We start from the raw sequence: 21,239 nt of genomic DNA on the forward strand, positions 1-21,239 counted from the left end.
TTAAATGTATTTGGCTAAGGTGTATGTAAACTTCCAACTTCAACTGTATATAAAAAATAGGAAATGGACGCCTTTATCATTGTAGTAACTGTGTGTATTGATTCACAATCCAAAGTGTAATTTATAACTTCACTATGCTCAAAGGGATATTAAATGTCAGCTTTTTAAAAATTTTGACCAATCTACCAATAGCTGTCCTTCTTCGCGAAGCATTGGAAAACCTCCCTGGTCTTTGTGGTTGAATCTGTATGTGAAATTCACTGCTCGGCTGAGGTACACTTATCTGTATGTGTGGTGTACAGAGATGAGGTAGTCATTCAAAAATCATGTTAAACATTATTATTGCACACAGAGTGAGTCCATACAACTTATTGGGATAACCCATGTAATTTCAGGTGGTCTTTCAGCTCATACACTAAAAGAGCATTATGATGATTTCACAGTATTATTCCAACCTATATATAAAAAGCATATACACAATATCACACTCAATTTGTGCAAATATGTACAAAAAGTATTTCAGCAGATTTTGTGCTTTTTTGTGTGGCTTAATTCATGTGAAAAGACACACATCTTTATGCCATTTAATATGTAGGAAAAGACACATTTTTGTGCGACTTCATTCATAGGAAAATACATTTTTGTGGGGCAAACTAAGGAACAATATTTAGAAAGTTATTAGAGCAATGCATGATGGGCAATGATGTTCTACACTGCATTTTTTTGTGTCCCACATTTATTTATATATATATATTTTTAAACGTGTTAACACAATATTGTTAATCAACCAGGTTGTCACCAAAATAACTATGATATAATAGTAGCCTTACATTGTTGTTTTGTTTATTAATGCCAATACTGTTTTCTATGCTTGTTTTCGCTTAATACTTTGGGATAACTGGTGCACTTGTCGTCAGAAAGACCCTTTTTTTCCTGTAGGCAACAGTAGGCCTACACAATTTTCTTCATAACGCATTACATATTTCGTGGAGTCTACATTACACAATTTTCTTCATTATGCATTTTATACAAGGCTATGTTGAATTTTATGAGGGTTGCCAGATTGGAGTAAAAATAAAGATACACACACTCACTTTGTTTATACTCATGTTATAGCCAACTTTTGTATTAATTATTTTTTATACAATATTTGTATCTAGTTTTCATGTATTCATTATTATTAGCTAGTTAAATGTTTGTAGTTTGCATGTTTCAATAATGATTAAATAGTCATAAATCTCTGCTTGATTTAGCTTTTGGTATATTTGGCATTTGTATACATATTTTGTATTTTCACTGAAGAAAGCAATAATTAATCAACACACTACGGTAAATAAATTGACACTTTATGGAGAGCAAGGCTCTTATTTCTCTCCGTAAATAAGTGGTGAGAAATGCCCAGCCTGGGTTTTATAGACCAATATTAATGATACAAGTTATATCATCTTAAAAAGTGTTTATTTACAACCTTTGGGGTATAGGATGTTGGGAATAATGGTATAGGAGAGTCTGAAATAAATGAAATACACTAACCCTAAGCTATGTTAAATGTCAGCAGCAATTTCCAGTGAGAAATGATCAGTCTGAAGCCATATAATAATGATAGAAGTTATAGCACCTTTATAAGGGTTTATTTACAACTTATGGGGTATAACATGTTGGGCAAAGTGGTATAAGAGAGTCTGACATAACCCCAACTTGAGTTCACTCTTCGCCAATGAGAACTAAGAGGGGCCTAGCTTCGTCCTTCATGACTGGGAAAGGCCTCAATTCTAGGCCGTAGAAAATCCTACTTCCATCTCATTAGATCAGAACAGGATGGATGGCCTCCCGAGTGGCGCAGTGGGCTCGAACAGCCATTGCCATGAAATCCTAGTTGGTCTCTGGGCAGAGGCAGTAGGCCTACAATGCTGGCAAATGCCTTGTTACAGTAGCCTAAGTAAAAAATATGATTGACACGACTGTAATAATCATCATGAAACGGCCTTGGAAGTGCCATAAATTTAAGCCAACATAATTCATTATTTTACATTAACCTGTTTAACTGCATTGATATGCCTTAATTGATCATAAGTCTACTGTTTCCCCATATTTATTTATGAATTAATATCAGATCATGAAAATGTATCCCAATTCCCCAATCAAATACCTTCATTGATACCACACAAAGAAACGGAGAAATACAGCTGTTTACTCCTTCCTGACAACCCATAAAATCTGACATAGCACCAGTATCCCAAAGTATTAAGCGAAAACAAGCATAGAAAACAGCATTGGGTTTAATATATATATTTTTTTACGTACTGTAAGTCTACTATTATATTATAAGTAATTAGGGGACGACCTGGTTGATTAATAATACTGGGTTGTTAACACGTTTTTTATATATATAAATAAAGGTGGGACACACAAAAATTTTTCGAAAACACCATTGCCCAAAATGCATTGCTCCAATAACTTTCAAAAGATTGTTCCTACGTTTGCCAACCAAAAAAGTATTTTCCTACGAATGCACAAAAATTTGCATTTTCCTTCGAATTAAGTCACACAAAAAAGTGTGTATTTCACACGAATTAAGCCATACAAAATCTGCTGAAATACCTTTTGTACATACAGTACCAGTCAAAAGTTTGGACACACCTATTCATTCCAGGGTTTTTCATAATTTTTACTATTTTCTACATTATAGAATAATATTGAAGACATCAAAACTATAAAATAACACATATGGAATCATGTAGTAAGCAAAAAAGTTAAACAAATCAAAATATATTTTATATTTGAGATTATTCAAAGTAGCCACCCTTTGTCTTGATGACAGCTTTGCACACTCTTGGCATTCTCTCAACCAGCTTCATGAGGTAGTCATGGAATGCATTTCAATTAACAGGTGTACCTTGTTAAAAGTTAATTTCAATGCATTTGAGCCAAACAGTTGTGTTGTGACGAGGTGGGGGTGGTATACAGAAGATAGCCCTATTTGGTAAAAGACTGAGTCCATATTTTGGCAAGAACAGCTCAAATAAGCAAAGAGAAACGACAGTCTATCATTACTTTAAGACATGAAGGTCAGTCAATCTGGAAAATGTCACGGAAGTTTCTTCAAGTGCAGTCACAAAAACCATCAAGCGCTATGATGATACTGGCTCTCATGAGGACCACCACAGGAATGGAAGACCCAGAGTTACACTGCTGCAGAGGATAAGTTCATTGGAGTTAACTCCAACTCAGATTGCAGCCCAAATAAATGCTTCACAGAGTTCAATTAACAGACAAATCTCAACATCAACTGTTCAGAGGAGACTGCGAGAATCAGGCCTTCATGGTCAAATTGCTGCAAAGAAACCACTACTAAAGGACACCAATATTAAGAAGACTTGCTTGGGCCAAGAAACACGAGACCGGTGGAAATCTGTCCTTTGGTCTGATGAGATTTTTGGTTCCAGCCACCATGTCTTTGTGAGACACAGAGTAGGTGAATGGATTATCTCCGCATGTGTGGTTCCTACCATGAAGCATGGAGGAGGAGGTGTGATGGTGTGGGGTTGCTTTGCTGGTGACACTGTCTGTGATTTATTATAGAATTCAAGGCACACTTAACCAGCATGGCTACCACAGCATTCTGCGGCGATACGCCATCCCATCTGGTTTTTGCGCTTGGTGGGACTATCATTTGTTTTTCAACAGGACAATGACCTGAAATACACCTCTAGGCTGTGTAAGGGCTATTTGACCAAGAAGGAGAGTGATGGAGTGCTGCATCAGATGACCTGGCCTCCACAATCACCCAACCTCAACCAAATTGAGATGGTTTGGGATGAGTTGGATGGCAGGGAAGGAAAAGCGGCCAACAAGTGCTCAGCATATGTGGGAACTCCTTCAAGACTGTTGGAAAAGCATTCCTCATGAAGCTGGTTGAGAGAATGCCAAGAGTGTGCAAAGCATCAAGGCATAGGGTGTCTACTTTGAATAATCTGAAATATTAAATATATTTTGATTTGTTTAACACTTCTTGGATTACTACAAGATTCCATAGGTTTTTTTTCATAGTTGTGATGCTATTATTCTACAATGTTGAAAATACACTGCTTAAAAAAATAAAGGGAACACTTAAACAACACAATGTAACTCCAAGTCAATCACACTTCTGTGAAATCAAACTGTCCACTTAGGAAGCAACACTGATTGACAATAAATGTCACATGCTGTTGTGCAGATGGAATAGACAGCAGGTGTAAATTATAGGCAATTAGCAAGACACCCCCAATAAATGAGTGGTTCTGCAGGTGGGGACCACAGACCACTTCTCAGTTCCTATGCTTCCTGGTTGATGTTTTGGTCACTTTTGAATGCTGGCGGTGCTTTCACTCTGGTGGTAGCATGAGACGGAGTCTACAACCCACACAAGTGGCTCAGGTAGTGCAGCTCATCCAGGATGGCACATCAATGCAAGCTGTGGCAAGAAGGTTTGCTGTGTCTGTCAGCGTAGTGTCCAGAGCATGGACGCGCTACCAGGAGACAGGCCAGTACATCAGGAGACGTGGAGGAGGCCGTAGGAGGGCAAAAACCCAGCAGCAGGACCGCTCCCTCCGCCTTTGTGCAAGGAGGAGCACTGCCAGAGCCCTGCAAAATGACCTCCAGCAGGCCACAAATGTGCATGTGTCTGCTCAAACAGTCAGAAACAGACTCCATGCGGGTGGTATGAGGGCCCGACGTCCACAGGTGGGGGTTGTGCTTACAGCCCAACACCGTGCAAATGCCAGAGAACACCAAGATTGGCAAATTCTCCACTGGCACCCTGTGCTCTTCACAGATGAAAGCAGGTTCACACTGAGCACATGTGACAGACGTGACAGAGTCTGCAGACGCCGTGGAGAACGTTCTGCTGCCTGCAACATCCTACAGCATGACCGGTTTGGCGATGGGTCAGTCATGGTGTGGGGTGGCATTTCTTTGGGGGGCCGCACAGCCCTCCATGTGCTCGCCAGAGGTAGCCTGACTGCCATTAGGTACCGAGATGAGATCCTCATGCCCCTTGTGAGACCATATGCTGGTGCGGTTGGCCCTGGGTTCCTCCTAATGCAAGATAATGCTAGACCTCATGTGGCTGGAGTGTGTCGGCAGTTCCTGCAAGAGGAAGGCATTGATGCTATGGACTGGCCCGCCCGTTCCCCAGTCTTGAATCCAATTGAGCACATCTGGGACATCATGTCTCGCTCCATCCACCAACGCCACGTTGCACCACAGACTGTCCAGGAGTTGGCGGATGCTTTAGTCCAGGTCTGGGAGGAGATCCCTCAGGAGACCATCCGCCACCTCATCAGGAGCATGCCCAGGCATTGTAGGGAGGTCATACAGGCACGTGGAGGCCACACACACTACTGAGCCTCATTTTGACTTGTTTTAAGGACATTACATCAAAGTTGGATCAGCCTGTAGTGTGACTCCAAATCCAGACCTCCATGGGTTGATAAATTGGATTTCCATTGATTATTTTTGTGTGATTTTGTTGTCAGCACATTCAACTATGTAAAGGAAAAAAGTATTTAATAAGATTATTTAATTCATTCAGATCTAGGATGTGTTATTTTAGTGTTGCCTTTATTTTTTTGAGCAGTGTAGTAAAAACACATTTAAAAAAACTTGAATGAGTAGGTTTGTCCAAACTTTTGAGTGGTACTGTATTTGCATGAATTGAGTGTGAAATTGTGTTGTTTAATCACTACTCTCAAGAAAAGGCTCTTTCAGGGGCCCACAAATCCCAATTCTTGGCAATTTCTTGCCTGGCTCAAGTGTTGGTGGCACTATGTTAAAATAGCCACAATAAGGATTAACCACAATAGTGGGATTTGCAATGCACCTATAAAATAAAAGTCCTTAATTGAAAGTGAACCAAATGGTTCTAGATAATACTAAACACGCTACGATGCTAATATTTGTGTTAACTGTGGGTGTCATCACTTGTGTACCACAGACCCCAGCAGCCCCCGTGAGGCGGTGGAACCCACAGGCTTTGGGAGCACCCAGCTCCCCACATAAAAGTATTATTTTGGAGGTATAGAAATTAGAATACTAGGATGGACATGAACCTTCATATGGAGAATATATCTGCACTGAATGTTTGTCATATTTTTTATGTTTTATTTAGTTTGTTATTTTATGGGGCCATCCCTTGTATCATTTTCTAGGCCTCCTAGGTATAATGTATATGATTACTGCCAACTAGGGGGAGCTGTGACGTCAAATGGGAGCGTTAGTGAGATTGTGAGGCCTCGGAGGCAGTGTTGCCAACTTATATTTAGTTAGTATTCAGACCCCTCTAGCGACACATTTTCAAAAAAGCGACTAGCGACAAATTGACTTTTTCTGGTGTTATTGGAGACTTTTGGAGACTCGGACGTGAAAGCACGTATTGTTCTTACTCTTCTCAACGAGCAGCGGGTGCTGCCGTGGGCCCCACCCTCGCGCATGCGGGAAGCCGCTGCTGTCTGATCCTGCCCTGGTTTACATTTTAAAAAAACAATTAACCTGAATTACGGCCAGACTAGTTACCATAATGTTCTCACATTGCCATTGACTGTTTTTTCTATTGTCTCTTTTTGGTCCATTTAGATTGTTAATGTAGATTGTATACAAAAAAATGTAAAAAATGTTATGGTTAAAAATGTTCATGTTTTACTGTGACTTGTTGTAGGCTCCTAAGTGGACCATAAGGTTAAAAACCAAACCAAATTAAGAAAACTAAACTAAAAAACAATAAAATAAAAAACTAAGTAATTCCGCCAGAGTGTCTCTTTTGGGTCACTTTTGCTAGTCCCGGATAAAGGAGTAGGGTTGGAATTGTGACATAAAAAAAAAACAAGAATCGACAGAAGAAAGTTCATTTGCAGTTATAAACATATTTAGGGTGTTTTTTACTCACTTTTTGTCTCTCCCACGATGTTATTCCTCTCTCCTACAGCGTCCATCACAATTACATGCACATGGCCAATTATGCAAATTGTGTGATGACGTCATTTAGCGACTTTTAGGACAGCCAATAGCTACTTTCCTTACTAAGGAGTTGGCAACACTGCTTGGAGGTTCTTCTTCAATCTTGGAGAATGCCTACTACTAAACACCTCTAACCTTTCTCCATCTCATCATTTTATTCTGTTAATTCAGGTATGTAATGTACAAAAGTGCAATATGACTCTCAAAATATTGAGGTTACATGGTTAAGTACATAGTCCATAAGTTTGGTGATGTTTGAAGGCAACTGGAGAGAGTTTTAATTGAGTGAAAAACTTGTTGGTATTTTCCCCATTGTAAGTAATGGAGGTGTGCTAGGTTGATAATGGTTTATATGTAAGAAAGGATTAAAAAAAAAAGTCCCACTTTTATTTAACTAGGCAAGTCAGTTAAGAACAAATTCTTATTTAGAATGACGGCCTTCACTGGCCAAACCCGTACGACGCTGGGCAAATTGTGCACCGCCCTATGGGATTCCCAATCCCGGCCGGTTGTGATACAGCCATAGACTGCTGGCGTCTGAACTTTTTGTACTTTTTTTAAAACATCGTTTTAGCTCATATTTGTGATGTGACAATAAAATGTGGTAAAGTGTTGATATTTGTACAGAAATAACTTTTAACAGTTCGCTAGATGATGCTTACCGAATTTAGCTTGGCTGGGCTCTAGCTAGCCCTAGGCTAGTTGGTTTCGGTCAATGTTAGCTTACATGTTGGGGGTTTATAGTGTAATGGTTGTAGCATTGTGTAGCAAAGGCCTCCAGTAATTTACATCTTTTTCGAGATTGACACTGATGGTACAGTAAGTTATATACAGTGCATTCAGAAAGTATTCAGACCCCTTCCCTTTTACACATTTTGTTACGTTAGAGCCTTATTCTAAAATGGATTAAATAAAAAAATGTCCTCATCAATCTACACACAATACCCCATAATGACAAAGCGAAAACAGTTTTTTTGATTTTTGGGCAAATGTATGAAAAATAAACAACATAAATACCGTATTTACATAAGTATTCAGACCCTTTGCTGTGAGACTCGAAATTGAGCACAGGTGCATCCTGCTTCCATTAATCATCCTTGGAATGTTACTACAACTTGATTGGAGTCCACCTGTGGTAAATTCAGTTAATATATAAAGTCCCACAGTTGACAGTGCATGTCAGAGCAAAAACCAAGCCATGAGGTTGAAGGAATTGTCCGTAGAGCTCTGAGACATAATTTTGTAGAGGCACAGATCTGGAGAAGGGTACCAAAAAAACATTTCCAGAAGTTCAACCATCTCTGCAGCACTCCACCAATGAGGACTTTACAGTAGAGTGGCCAGACTGAAGCCACTCATCAGTAAAAGGCACGTGACAGCCCGCTTGGAGTTTGTCAAAAAGCACCTAAAAGGACTCTGACCATGAGAAACAAGATTCTCTGATCTGATGAAACCAAGATGGAACTCTTTTGTCTGACTGCCAATCGTCACATCTGGAGGAAACCAGGCACTGCTCATCACCTGGCCAATACCATCCCTACGGTGAAGCATGGTGGTGGCAGCATCATGCTGTGGGGATGTTTTTCGGCGGCAGCCACTGGGAGACGAGTCAGGATCAAGGGAAAGATGAACAGAGCAAAGTACAGAGAGATCCTTGATGAAAACCTGCTCCAGAGCGCTCAGGACCTCAGACTGGGGCAAAGGTTCACCTCCCAACAGGACAATGACCCTAAGCACACAGCCAAGACAATGCAGGAGTAGCTTCGAGACAAGTTTCTGAATGTCCTTGAGTGGCCCAGCCAGAGCCTGGACTTGAACCCGATCAAACATCTCTGGAGAGACCTGAAAATAGCTGTGCAGCGATGCTCCACATCCAACCTGACAGAGCTTGATCGGATCTGCAGAGAAGAATGGAAGAAACTCTCCAAATACGGGAGTGCCAAGCTTGTAGCGTTATACCCAAGAAGACTCAAGGCTGTAATCGCTGCCAAAGGTGCTTCAACAAAGTACTGAGTAAAGGGCTGAATACTTGTGTAAATGTGATATTTCTGTTTTTTTGTTTTTAATACATTTGCAAAAATGTCAAACTGTTTCTGCTTTGTCATTATGGGATACTGTGTGTAGATTGATGAGCAATTTAAAAAAAAAAAATTAGAATAAGGCTGTAACATAGCTAAATGTGGAAAAAGTCAAGGGGTCTGAATCTTTTCTGAATGTACTGCATAATTTGAATGTGTAGAAGTATTGTTTTTGAACCTGTGACCATTTATTTTTGGGGATACTGGAATATGGAATGGGAAGATTTAATACTACGATAGAGTTGTAATTTATAATTGATTTTGACAACAAAAATATGAAGAAAATATAGTTTAATCAATCTTGGAGAGTGCCTACTACTGAACACCAACAAAGTTTCTCTGTCTCATCATTTTATCCTGTTAATTCAGGTTTATTATCTGCTGACCACGTCTCAGTCCGAGGCGTGTAACATTTGTTAGCTAGCTAGCCAGACAGTTTTAGAGGAATGATTCCATAACATTAACCTCCGATATGACATTACATTCAAACAATGCAGTCAATCCACAGCCATACACTGTCTGAAATCAGTAGATTGTAGGATTTAGACAAGTTGTAAATGCAATAAGTACTGATATTGTATCATATCTCAACACTCTCAGCTTTCCAAGTAAACAAACAAAAATTGAGACATGATCTGTTACATATATTTTAGAGGCTATTTAGACAGAACATTGTATAAACTCTTTATAGACTGGTTTGGATTTCTCTCTGACCAATATGGCTGCCATTTTCAACCCATTCTGGTACTTTGAGGGTTTAGTAATTTAATAGGATCTCTAGCTTTAAAACAGCAACATTTTCCCTCAACCTCATCGCAAAATATGTAGAATAGCATGAGATTAGCTATAAAACTGAAAATAGTAGGTTGACTGGTAGAACTGGTAAGATTGTGGTTTATTTCACAGTGGTTTTAGAGTCCCGCAATAAGAGCTGCGATGCTAATATTTGTGTAAATTGTTCACAGTTGTGTTCTGTGGGTGTCACTGAGTAGAATGATACCCCATTTCATTGATCCACAATCCATAGGTAATGCTGTACAGTGCAATATGAATGTCAATATGCACAATATTCTGACTGGGGAGATGATTTCCCACATCAAAGGTCCCGCAATAAGAGCTACAACGCTAATATTTGTGTAAATTGTTCACAGTTGTGTTCTGTGTGTGCCACTGAGTAGAATGATACCTATTTTCATTGAGTCACAATCCATAGGTAAGGTTGTGCAGTGAAATAGTATGCCCCCAATGCAATTCTGAAGTCACAGCCACAGTGTGATTTCTTTTGTCAAATTAACTAATTATCTTTTGTTGAATTTATACAACACTCCAACCTTGTTTAGCATATTCTAGTCCAAATATGGCATGATTCCACTTTTTCTAATCATTTGCATCACTTTCAATGAGTAACTTTTATTTTGAAGGCACACCGCAAATTGCACTACTGTGGCCAATCCTCATTGTGGCTAGCTTCACATAGGTGTCTCTCTCACACCGCAGTTGCTTTTGGTGTTGCTACTCGCTGTCATTTCCATTAAGACAGAGGGCAACGCGGCAGAACAGAGGTGGGTGAGCCGTGATTTAAATCTTTAAACGACTGGATATTTGAAGTAAGTGCTTTTGATGTTTGAACGAGGAACACCCGGTACAGCAGTCGCTGCCATAAAGTACGTTAGCTTAACTAACGTCAGGGTTTCTCGAGGAGTTGGCTCGCTAGTTAGCGTTAGCTAAACTAGCGAATCAAAAGAGACTAGCAAGTCATATTTTTTCCCACATTTTCCAATTGTATCTTTTAATTAGAAACATTCACACGTTATGTTTTGTGGTCAGTCATAGTAGATAACTAACGTTAATAGTTAGTGGCTACAAGTTAGCTAGGTAACGACGTTGGTTAGCTAGCGTAGTAGCTTGATCGTTAGCCAGCTAGTTATCTGGTGTGAGTGAGAATGTAATTGAAGCAGGTCCCTCGCCTCTTTGTTTAATAACATAGTCAAGTTATATAGTAGACTATATAACTCATATGAAGATACAGATCAACAGTTGTGAGAATAAAACATTTGCTAGCTTGTTAGTTAGCTAGAAATATTTTTGGAAACCAATGTTTAAACGATAAAGTGATTGACGTTTTGCAGGACGACTGGTACATGGTCTGGTACTATTTTTAACCGGGATTTCGTTTAGAGAACCAGTGGGCTCCTCAGAAAATAACTTGGGCGGGTTCGCATTGGGCGATGAAGGGGAGTGGAGAATGTTTGAAGTATGGTAACCTATGCGGTTCCACAAAAGCGCTAACATCCGGTTTTCAGGGTTACTGTCAGAGATACATTTGAGGAGATGGGGAAACTTCATTTGAATCATACAAGCCCCCGCCCCATTGTGTACTTTGCCTATGCGTCGGCCACGGGCTGAGCGGTGCATTCTGGGAGATTTTGAGACAAAGCGAGCTCTCCTTCAAGGAGGGAATGGGAGTCAATTGGGCGTGACATTACCTACTTTTGAGGAAAATGGGCAGGTTTCTTGATCCATAGCCTGACTTTGAGAAGTGAGTGCCTGACGATTATCTTATCAACCAAGTGACGCAGCATGACGATGTGAACGCGATTGATCAACAGTCTGCTTGGTGAGGCGTTATGGTTCTCCATTCATATCCAATGTGGTGTCCATCTCATTTCTCTAATATCTCTAAGTATTTTGCAACTTCCGTTTCCCCTGAAAAACGGAAGTAGGGACTCTGCGTAGGCGTCATTCTACACCTGCTATGACCTCTGAGAAGCCAGCAAGAATAAGCAAGACCTTGCAAGAATAAAGCGCTGACCTTGGCGATTTCCCTTCAAAATATAAGTCACGCAAAGATTATAAAAGATATACAAATGGCCGACACAACATTTTATTACGAAATGTTAGCAGACTTTAAATTTTGTTTAACAATATCAAAGTGAATAGCCTTAATAGCACAAATAATATTATAGCATTGACAATATATTTTTTAACAGCATTAAAATGAAGGATTACAGGAGTTATGGTAACAGTAATTAAAATAACAAAACATGATGTATAATAATATTGCTATTATATCAACTTTATACATTTTAAATCCCGTTGTTATTTAGCCCATTTGTATTACACTATGTTCAGTATGTATTTTATTTTGGACCTGCACGTTAACACTAGAAGCGTATTACTTAAAATGGATCAATGGAAAGTGTGTTCACAGCTCCAATCCAGATGTGTTGGTCATTACTGAGACAAGTGTTTTGAATACTGACGTTAACCTTTCTGCTTATAACGTTTTTCGGCAAGACAGCTTCCAAATGTGGGGGAGTGGCAATCTTTACCAAGGATCACCTTCAGTGCTCGGTTGTCTCCACCAAGTCTGTACACCAAAAATGTGATTAGCTGGTTTTATGCATTAAACTTTCAAATAACTTACCTGCTGCTGGGTGCTATCGTCCTCCATCAGCACCGGCCTGTACCTTACATGCCCTAAACTCTCTACTGGCCCCCTACACTAAGTCTGAATTTGTCCTGCTTGGTGACTTAAACTGTGACATGCTTAAACCACCTGACCAAGTCCTAAAGCAATGGGACTCCCTAAATATTTCTCAGATTATTTACCAATCCCACAAGGTGTGACTCCAAACACTCAGAAAAGGCTACTCTCCTCAATGTTATCCTCACAAATAATCAGTCTGGTGTTTTCTGTAATGACCTTTGTGATCACTGTTTTACAGCCTGTGTTCGTAATGGCTGCTCAGTGAAACAACCTGTCCTGATTTGTCAAATTTTAATGAGCAAGCCTTCCGTCATGAACTGGCCTCTGTAAAATGGTATATGATCAGCTTGGACCTTTTTAAAAATCATTTTCAGTGGTATTGTTAACAAACATGCCCCCATAAAGAAAATTCAAAACAGATTAAGCCCATGGTTCGACCATGTTCTTGCAGAGTTACTCCACCTCAATAATTGCATTTGTTGAAAGGCTCGGCACACGCATACTCAGGCAAACTGGCTCTCGTTCAGGCAAATGAGAAATAAGTGTGCTCACGCTATCCAGAAGGCCGAAGTTAGTTACTTTAAGGAGCAGTTCTCTCTCTGTGGGTCTAACCCCAAGAAGTTCTGGAAAACGGGTAAAGAGCTGAAGAATAAACCCTCCTCCTCACAGCTGCCTATGTCCCTTAAAGTTGATGTGATGTTACTGACAAGAAGCACATGGCTGAGCTTTTTAAATAACCACTTCATTAAGTTAGGATTCCTATTTGACTCAGCTATGCCTACTTGCCCGTCCAACATTTCCTCATCTCCCACCCCTTCTAATGCGACTAGGCCCGACGCTCCTCCCTCTTTTTCCCCTGCCCCGCTACAAAGTTTCTCCCTGCAGGTGGTCACTGAGTCCGAGGTGCTGAAGGAGCTCCTTAAACTTGACTCCAAAAAGCCATCTGTGTCAGATGGTTTAGACCCTAATTTAACCTCCCTGGGCAAGGTGGGATGTTTAGTCAACAGCCAGTGGAATCGCGTGGCGCGAAATGCAAATACCTCAAATGCTATAACTTCAATTTCTCAAACATATGACTATTTTACACCATTTTAAAGACGACTCTCATTAATCTAACCACATTGTCCGATTTCAAAAAGGCTTTACAGCGAAAGCAAAACATTAGATTATGTCAGGAGAGTACCCTGCCAAAAATAATCACACAGCCATTTTCAAAGCAAGCATATATGTCACCAAAACCACAGCTAAATGCAGCACTAACCTTTGATGATCTTCATCAGATGACACTCCTAGGACATTGTTATACAATACATGCATGTTTTGTTCAATCAAGTTCATATTTATATCAAAAACCAGCTTTTTACATTAGCATGTGATGTTCCAAACTAGCATACCCACCGCAAACTTCTGGTGAATTTACTAAATTACTCACGATAAACGTTCACAAAAACATAATTATTTTAAGAATTATAGATACAGAACTCCTTTATGCAATCGCGGTGTCAGATTTTAAAATAGCTTTTCGGCGAAAGCACATTTTGCAATATTCTGAGTACATAGCTCGGCCATCACAGGCTAGCTAATTTGACACCCACCAAGTTTGGCGCTCACTAAACTCAGAATTACTATAAGAAAAATTGGATTACCTTTGCTGTTCTTCTTCAGAATGCACTCCCAGGACTTCTACTTCAGCAACAAATGTTGTTTTGGTTCCAAATAATCCATAGTTATATTCAAATACCTCCGTTTTGTTCGTGCGTTCAGGTCAGTATTCGAAGGGTGACGCGCGAGCGCATTTCGTGACAGAAAATTCAAAATATTCCATTACCGTACTTCGAAGCATGTCAAACGCTGTTTAAAATCAAATTTTATGCTATTTTCCTTGTAAAATAGAGATAATATTCCAACCGGGCGACGTTGTATTCATTCAAAGGCTGAAAGAAAAAAAAATTGGAGAATTCTCATGAATGCGCATCTCCAGTGTCACTGTACAGAGCTGCTGTACTTAGCCCAGAGACTGCAGACACCCCATTACACTTTCTGGTGCCTTCTGAGAGCCAATGGAAGCCTTAGAAAATGTCACGTTACAGCAGAGATGCTGTATTTTCGATAGAGATGCCACAGTAGGAGAACAAATTGTCAGACAGGGCACTTCCTGTATGGAATCTTCTCAGGCTTTGGCCTGCCATATGAGTTCTGTTATACTCAGACACCATTCAAACAGTTTTAGAAACTTTAGGGTGTTTTCTATCCAAATCTACTAATAATGTGCATATTCTCGTTTCTGGGCAGGAGTAGTAACCAGTTTAAATCGGGTACGTTTTTTTATCCGGCCGTGCAAATACTGCCCCCTAGCCCCAACAGGTTAACAAGTTCCACAGACGTGACTAACTGAAATGGAATAATGTGTCCCTGAACAAAGGGGGGGAGGTCAAAATTGAAAGTAACAGTCAGTATCTGGTGTGGCCACCAGCTGCATTAAGTACTGCAGTGCATCTCCTCCTCATGGACTGCACCAGATTTGCCAGTTCTTGCTGTGAGATGTTACCCCCCCCCCCCCTCTTCCACCAAGGCACCTGCAAGTTCCCGGACATTTCTGGGGGGGGAATGGCCCTAGCCCTCACCCTCTGATCCAACAGGTCCCAGACGTGCTCAATGGGATTGAGATCCGGGCTTTTCGCTGGCAGTGCGTAACAGTGCAGGAAATCACTGGCAGTGAGGAAATCACGCACAGAACGAGCAGTAAGGCTCGTGCCATTGTCATGCTGGAGGGCCATGTCAGGATGAGCCTGCAGGAAGTGTACCTCATGAGGGAGGAGGATGTCTTCCCTGTAACGCACAGCGTTGAGATTGCCTGCAATGACAACAGGCTCAGTCTGATGATGCTGTGACACCGCCCCAGACCATGACGGACCCTCCACCTCCAAAACAATTTAGCTCCAGAGTACAGGCCTCAGTGTAACGCTCATTCCTTCGACGATAAACGCGAATCTGGCCATCACCCCTGGTGAGACAAAACCGCTTCTCATCAGTGAAGAGCGCTTTTTGCCAGTCTTGTCTGGTCCAGCGACAGTGGGTTTGTGCCCATAGTTGTTGCCGGTGATGTCTGATCAAGACTTGCCTCACAACAGGCCTACAAGCTCTCAGTCCAGCCTCCCTCAGCCTATTGTGGACAGTCTGAGCACTGATGGAGGGATTGTGCGTTCCTGGTGTTACTCGGGCAGTTGTTGTTGCCATCCTGTTCCTGTCCCACAGGTGTGATGTTGGGATGTACCAATCCTGTGCAGGTGTTACACGTGGTCTGCCACTGCGAGGATGATCAGCTCTCCGTCCTGTCTCCCTGTAGCTCTGTCTTAGGCGTCTCACAGTACGGACATTGCAATTTATTGCCCTTGCCACATCTGCAGTCCTCATGCCTCCTTGCAGCATGGCTCAGGCACATTCACGCAGATGAGCAGGGACCCTGGGCATCTTTTGGTGTTTTTCCAGAGTCAGTAGAAAGGCCTCTTTAGTGTCCTATGTTTTCATAACTGAGACCTTAATTGCCTACCGTCTGTAAGCTGTTAGTGTCTTTATGACCGTTCCACAGGTGCATGTTCATTAATTGTTTAATTGTTTATGGTTCATTGAACAAGCATGGGAAACAGTGTTTAAACCCTTTACAATGAAGATCTGAAGTTTGGGATTTTTCTGAATTATCTTTGAAAGACAGGGTCCTGAAAAAGGGACGTTTCTTTTTTGCTGAGTTTATATTGTACTGGAAAAAATGCAGTTATAAATTGTCCTCCAGTAGACTTGCTTTAAATGTCCAATATCCCCGTGCGCGTGGAATTTCTATGAGTTATGTGAAGGCCAATTAGATGATGATCCGATTGCATTCTCTCCTATCAATACTTTTTTAAACAATCGGTCTAGCTAGATCAAGTCTCCTCCACGTATATCAAGTTAAACTTATCAAATCAAAGTTTATTTGTCATGTGCGCCGAGTACAACAGTGAAATGCTTACTTACAGACTCTAACCAATAGTGCAAAAAACGTATTAGGTGAAGAAAGGTAAGTAAAGAAATAAAACAACAGTGAAAAGACGGGCTATATACAGTAGCGAGGCTATAAAAGTAGCGAGGCTACATACAGACAGGTTAGTCAGGCTGATGTGAGGTAGGATGTACATATGGTTAAAGATATAGATATGGTTGAAGTGACTATGCATATATGATGAACAGAGAGTAGCAGTAGCATAAAAAGAGGGGTTGGTGGGTGGAACACAATGCAGATAGCCTGGTTAGCCAATGTGCGGGAGCACTGGTTGGTCGGCCCAATTGAGGTAGTATGTACATGAATGTCTAGTTAAAGTGACTATGCATACATGATAAACAGAGAGTAGCAACAGTGTAAAAAGAGAGGTTGGGGGGGCACACAATGCAAATCGTCCTGGTAGCCATTTGATTACCTGTTCAGGAGTCTTATGGCATTGGGGTAAAAACTGTTGAGAAGCCTTTTTGTCCTAGACTTGGCACGCCGGCACCGCTTGCCATGCGGTAGTAGAGAGAACAGTCTATGACTGGGGTGGCTGAGGTCTTTGACAATCTTTAGGGCCTTCGCCTGACACCGCCTGGTATCGAGGTCCTGGATGGCAGGCAGCTTAGCCCCAGTGATGTACTGGGCCGTACGCACTACCCTCTGTTGTGCCTTGAGGTCAGAGGCCGAGCAATTGCCGTACCAGGCAGTGATGCAACCGGTCTGGATGCTCTCGATGTTGCAGCTGTAAAACCTTTTGAGGATCTCAGGACCCATGCCAAATCTTTTGTTTCCTGAGGGGAATAGGCTTTGTCGTGCCCTCTTCACGACTGTTTTGGTGTGTTTGGATCATTCTAGTTTGTTGTTGATGTGGACACCAAGGAACTTGAAGCGCTCAACCTGCTCCACTACAGCCCCGTCGATGACAATGGGGGCGTGCTCGGTCCTCCTTTTCCTGTAGTCCACGATCATCTCCTTAGTCTTGGTTACACTGAGAGATAGGTTGTTATTCTGGCACCACCCGGCCAGGTCTCTGACCTCCTCCCTATAGGCTGTCTCGTCGTTGTCGGTGATCAGGCCTACCATTGTTGTGTCATCTGCAAACTTGATGGTGTTGGGGTTGTGCCTGGCCATGCAGTCGTGGGTGAACAGGGAGTACAGGAGGGGACTGAGCACGCTCCAGTGTTGAGGATCAGCGTGGAAGATGTGTTGCTACCTACCCTCACCACCTGGGGGCGGCCCGTCAGGAAGTCCAGGATCCAGTTGCAGAGGGAGGTGTTTAGTCCCAGGATCCTTAGCTTAGTGATGGGCTTTGAGGGCACTATGGTGTTGAACGCTGAGCTGTAGTCAATGAATAGCATTCTCACATAGGTGTTCCCTTTGTCCAGGTAGAAAAGGGCAGTGTGGAGTGCAATAGAGATTGCATCATCTGTGGATCTGTTTGGGCGTAATGCAAATTGGAGTGGGTCTAGGGTTTCTGGGATAATGATGTTGATATGAGCCATTACCAGCCTTTCAAAGCACTTCATGGCTACGGACGTCAGTGCTACGGGTCTGTAGTCATTTAGGCAGGTTTCCTTTGTGTTCCTGGGCACAGGGACTATGGTGGTCTGCTTGAAACATGTTGGTATTACAGACTCAATCAGGGACATGTTGAAAATGTCAGTGAAGTCACCTGCCAGTTGGTCAGCACATGCCCGGAGCACACGTCCTGGTAAACCGTCTGGCCCCGCAGCCTTGTGTATGTTGATCTGTTTAAAGGTCTTACTCACGTCGGCTATGGAGAGCGTGATCACACAGTCGTCCGGAACAGCTTATGCTCTCATGCATGCCTCAGTGTTTCTTGCCTCGAATCGAGCATAGAAGTGATTTAGTTAATCTGGTAGGCACGTGTCACTGGGCAGCTCGCGGCTGTGCTTCCCTTTGTAGTCTGTAATAGTTTGCAAGCCCTGCCACATAAGATGCGCGTCGGAGCCGGTGTAGTATGATTCAATCTTAGCCCTGTATTGACGCTTTGCCTGTTTGATGGTTCATCGCAGGGCATAGCAGGATTTCTTGTAAGCTTCCGGTTTAGAGTCCTGCACCTTGAAAGCGGCAGCTCTACCCTTTAGCTCAGTGCGAATGTTGCCTGTAATCCATGGCTTCTGGTTGGGGTATGAACGTACTGTCACTGTGGGGACGACGTCCTCGTTGCACTTATTGATAAAGCCAGTGACTGATGTGGTGTACTCATCAATGCCATCGGAAGAATCCCGGAACATGTTCCAGTCTGTGATAGCAAAACAGTCCTGTAGTTTAGCATCTGCTTCATCTGACCATTTTTTTATTGACCATTTTGCTGGTGCTTCCTGCTTTAATATTTGTTTGTAAGCAGGAATCAGGAGGATAGAGTTGTGGTCGGCTTTACCAAATGGAGGGCATATGAGAGCTTTGTACGCGTCTCTGTGTGTGGAGTACAGGGGATCTAGAATTTTTTTCCCCTCTGGTTGCACATTTAACATGTTGATAGAGATTTGGTAGAACTGATTTAATTTTCGCTGCATTAAAGTCTCCGGCCACTAGGAGCGCCGCCTCTGGGTGAGTGGTTTCCTGTTTGCTTATTTCCTTATACAGCTGACTGAGTGCGATCTTAGTGCCAGCATCTGTCTGTGGTGGTAAATAAACAGCCACGAAAAGTATTGCTGAGAACTCTCTAGGCAAGTAGTGTGGCCTGCAATTTATCACAATTTACTCTATTTCGGGTGAGCAAAATCTAGAGTCTTCCTTAGATTTCGTGCACCAGCTGTTTACAAATATCCACAGACACCCCTCCCCCCGTCTTACCGGAGTGTGATGTTCTATCTTGCCGGTGCAGCGTATATCCTGATGGCTAAATATCCATGTCGTCATTCAGCCACGATTCCGTAAAACATAGGATATAACAGTTTTTGATGTCCCGTTGGTAGGGTGTTCGTACCTCGTCTAATTTATTGTCCAATGATTGCACGTTGGCGAGTAGTATTGTAACGGCAGCTGTCCCACTCGCCTTCTCCGGGTCCTGACCAGACATCCGGCTCTTTGTCCTCTGTACCTGCGTCGCTTCCTCTTGCAAATAACGGGGATGTCGTGTTAATGCAGTGTTAACCTGTTATGGCTAGGGGGCAGTATTTTCACGGCCGGATAAAAAACGTACCCGATTTAATCTGATTATTACACCTGCCCAGAAACTAGAATATGCATATAATTATTAGCTTTGGGTAGAAAACACTCCAAAGTTTCTAAAACTGTTTGAATGGTGTCTGTGAGTATAACAGAACTCATTTGGCAGGCCAAAACCTGAGAAGATTCCTTACAGGAAGTGCCCTGTCTGACCATTTCTTGCCCTTCTTGATTATCTCTATCCAATACAGGGGATCTCTGCTGCTACGTGACACTTCCTACGGCTCCCATGGGCTCTCAGAAAGCTGAATCGTGGCTTTGCAGGCTCTGGCTGAAAAAAAGTAGCGCGTTTGGATAGTGGCCAGTTACAGTACTATGAAACTCAGGCTCGTGCACGAGGGGATCCCATGCTTTTATTTTCTCTCTCTTTGTACGTATACACGCTTTCCCGGTCGGAATATTATCGCTTTTTTACGAGAAAAATGTCATAAAAATTGATTTTAAACAGCGGTTGACATGCTTCGAAGTACGGTAATGGAATATTTAGAATTTTTTTGTCACGAAATGCGTTGTGCTCGTGACCCTTATTTACACTTCGGATAGTCTCTTGAACGCACGAACAAAACGCTGCTATTTGGATATAACAATGGATTATTTTGAACCAAACCAACATTTGTTATTGAAGTAGCAGTCCTGGGAGTGCATTCTGACGAAGACAACAAAGGTAATCAAACTTTTGTAATAGTAAATCTGACTTTGGTCAGGGCTAAACTTGGTGGGTGTCTAAATGGCTAGCCGTGATGGCTGGGCTATCTACTGAGAATATTGCAAAATGTGCTTTCACCGAAAAGCTATTTTAAAATCGGACATATCGAGTGCATAGAGGAGTTCTGTATCTATAATTCTTAAAATAATTATGTTTTTTGTGAACGTTTATCGTGAGTAATTTACTAAATTGTTAGTAAATTCCCCGGAAGTTTGCGGGGGGTATGCTAGTTCTGAACGTCACATGCTAATGTAAAAAGCTGTTTTTTGATATAAATATGAACTTGATTGAACAAAACATGCATGTATTGTATAACATAATGTCCTAGGTGTGTCATCTGATGAAGATCATCAAAGGTTAGTGCTGCATTTTGCTGTGGTTTTGTTTTTTGTGACATTATATGCTAGCTTGAAAAATGGGTGTCTGATTATTTCTGGCTGGGTACTCTGCTGACAATCTAATGTTTTGCTTTCGCTGTAAAGCCTTTTTGAAATCGGACAGTGTGGTTAGATAAAGGAGAGTCTTGTCTTTTAAAATGCTGTAAAATAGTCATATGTTTGAAAAATTGAAGTTTTTGTATTTTTGAGGAATTTGTAATTCGCGCAACGCCTATCATTGGATATTGGAGCAGGTGTTCCGCTAGCGGAACGTCTAGATGTAAGAGGTTAATGCAGAATTGTCTTGCCGAGTTTTGTAAATGTTGATTTTAAATGTTTGCAATTTCTTTGTGCTTCAGTTGTACTTCTAAACTCAATT

The 21,239-nt window shown here is 41.7% G+C and overlaps 1 protein-coding gene across 6 annotated transcripts in view; it reads left to right on the forward strand.

Annotated features, from left to right (window-relative positions):
* The first annotated feature begins 7,146 nt into the window (after window positions 1-7,146).
* Window positions 7,147-21,239, forward strand: part of ogdha (oxoglutarate dehydrogenase a) — a 71,283-nt gene continuing 57,190 nt past the window's right edge. For 3 of the 6 annotated variants that reach the window (XM_082969329.1, XM_014174866.3, XM_014174868.3), the window contains exon 1: window positions 10,519-10,633. The gene's annotated coding sequence lies outside the window, so the exon portion shown is untranslated. Of the gene's footprint in view, window positions 7,165-10,518; window positions 10,634-10,661; window positions 10,679-11,671; window positions 11,689-21,239 lie in introns of those variants that run through there. The other 3 variants (XM_014174867.3, XM_045708711.2, XM_082969328.1) reach the window with 3 other exon arrangements.

Source organism: Salmo salar, chromosome 26, assembly GCF_965601325.2.
Source record: "Salmo salar chromosome 26, fSalSal1, whole genome shotgun sequence".
Classification (NCBI taxonomy): Eukaryota; Metazoa; Chordata; class Actinopteri; order Salmoniformes; family Salmonidae; genus Salmo; species Salmo salar.